This window comes from Octopus bimaculoides, chromosome 13 (genome assembly GCF_001194135.2).
Source record: "Octopus bimaculoides isolate UCB-OBI-ISO-001 chromosome 13, ASM119413v2, whole genome shotgun sequence".
Classification (NCBI taxonomy): domain Eukaryota; kingdom Metazoa; phylum Mollusca; class Cephalopoda; order Octopoda; family Octopodidae; genus Octopus; species Octopus bimaculoides.
The window spans coordinates 18,462,787-18,465,244 of record NC_068993.1 but is presented as its reverse complement, the minus strand read 5'-3'; the positions used below and the strand labels follow the sequence as shown (position 1 = coordinate 18,465,244).

Below are 2,458 nucleotides of genomic sequence, written 5' to 3'. Positions count from 1 at the left end.
ATCACCACCGCCACCGCTACCACCACCATCTCTACAAACACTTTAATAACACTACTACTACTACTACCACTACTACTACTACTACTAAATCCACTGTTATAATAATAATAATAATAATAATAATAATAATAATAATCATTATTATTATTATTATTATTATTATTATTATTATTATTATTATTATTACTGCTAGCACCACCACAACCACCACAGCCTTTGGCGTATGCACACCACCGCCACTATTACGACTACGGTCACCACCGCTACAACAATAACTACTACAGCCATTACTACTACTTCTACCGCCGCCACCACCACCACCAGCTCCACCACCGACACTATAATTACATCACTAACACCACTACTACCACTACCACCATCACCTGTACAATCATTACTATTACTAACACATACACACACACACACACACACAGACGCACGCACACATACTACTATCACCGCCACAACCGCGACTACCACCTCCACCATCATTAACTACCTTTTCATAACCACCACCGCTGATACCATCATACCCAGCCCCAATACCACCATCGCTACCACCACCAATTACACGTTCACAACCACCACCACTACCATTACTAACACCTTTTACAAACACCAACACGATCGCATTCAATTATACCTCCACAACCACCACGACATTCAGCCCCATTATCACCATCACCACCACCACCACCACCACCATTTACACGGTCACAAACACCACCACCGCCACCGCTACCACTACCATTATTAACACCAATATCAACAGCCAGCCACTCAGCCAGTCACATTACAAATTTCACAAGAAACAACAACAAAACCCCCCGAAGAAGCCCCGATGCCTATTTGATACAGCTCGACCAATCAGCGTTGCTTAGTTTTGTTAGTGGCTTTCCATATAAAGCAGAGAGTTGAAGACACGACCAAATGGAAGAAAGGTGATCGATTTTATTCAGGTGAGGCCATAACGCAACAAACTATAGTTGTTGTGTTTATATTTTTCCGAAAAAAAAATTTGAGACAAATATACAGATCAACGTTATGTATTTCCAGACCTAGAAAAAGAGATATATGTATGTATATTTGATATGTTGTAGTAGAAACACAACTACGTATGCGTAAATATATTAATACAAATATATGTAGAATCGCTGTGTTTTCAGAATTTTATGTCATCTGTTACGATAGATAGATAGATAGATAGATAGATAGATAGACGTGCATTGCAGTATTTATTACATATTTATTTCATTGCTCATTTCCTTTCGGAAGAGATTTACGGATAAGTCAAATGATAAAAAAAAATGGCAAATGAGAGAGATTGATTAAACTTTGAACATACACACATACACACACACACACATAATTCTGTGTGTGTGTGACTATGTGACTGTGTGTGTGTGTGTGTGCGTCTGTGTGTGTGTGCGTGTATGCAGGCAGTCATAATTAATGGTTATTACATACGATTAACATATTTAGAAGTGTGTGTGTGTGTGTGTGTGTATAGAACACACACCTTTTGTATAAACAATTGCACTTTAACACAATTTTATATATTTTGTAATTGCTTTAATAACTGTTTTCGGCTCTAACATTCGAGTACACACACATACATGCATACAATACATGAAGAAATAATAACATCTTTCCACTCACTCGCACTTGTGTATTATATACATGAGCATTTTTACTATATACACTCATTCAACGAATTCCACTGATATTTTATTGAACTGTAATTGTACATACATATTACATGCGCATACATGTGTTAGTTATCATTATTATTATTATTATTATTATTATTATTATTATTATTATTATTATTATTATTATTATTATTGTTATTATTATTGCTGTGTTATTCAATCGTAAATTGTTTTTTTTGTTTTTGTTTTTGTTTTTATTTGTCTGTTTACATTTATTTGTTAACATGCTAATATCAACAGATTTATCTTATACTATATACCTCGTATAATTACTAACTACATCAGTGCCTTCCTATATACACCATGTTATGTGTGTGCGTGTGTGTGTAAAGACAAACGTACATATATATAATTAAGTATATATATATATATATATATATATATATATATATATATATATAGATATGTTATTTATAGTTAACACTTCCTTGTTTTGCCTTTTCTCTGTAGTTTGTTTTCCCTAATGCAAACACATATACATATGCATTCACATACGTACACAAATTTGTACGTACCTACGTACGAACGTGTGTATATATGTATGCATGTATGTATGTATATATGAATGAAGGCATGTATGTATCGTAAATGAGGAAATGACGTTGGTACGGATCAAAGATACGTAATTAGTTCAATCGCAATTACTTTTCCTCTTCCTGTCTATTATTATCGTCACCCTTCTTCCTCTTCTTGTTCATATTATTAATATCATTATTATTATTATTATTATTATTATTATTATTATT

General features: G+C 33.7%; 1 long non-coding RNA gene across 1 annotated transcript in view; it reads left to right on the top strand.

Moving 5' to 3' along the window:
* Positions 1 to 329: 329 nt before the first annotated feature.
* The window catches only part of LOC128249316 (uncharacterized), a 3,286-nt gene continuing 1,157 nt past the window's right edge, over positions 330 to 2,458 (top strand). Inside the window, exon 1 of the long non-coding RNA XR_008265416.1 lies at positions 330 to 959. This is a non-coding gene — a long non-coding RNA (uncharacterized LOC128249316). The remainder of the gene's footprint in view (positions 960 to 2,458) is intronic.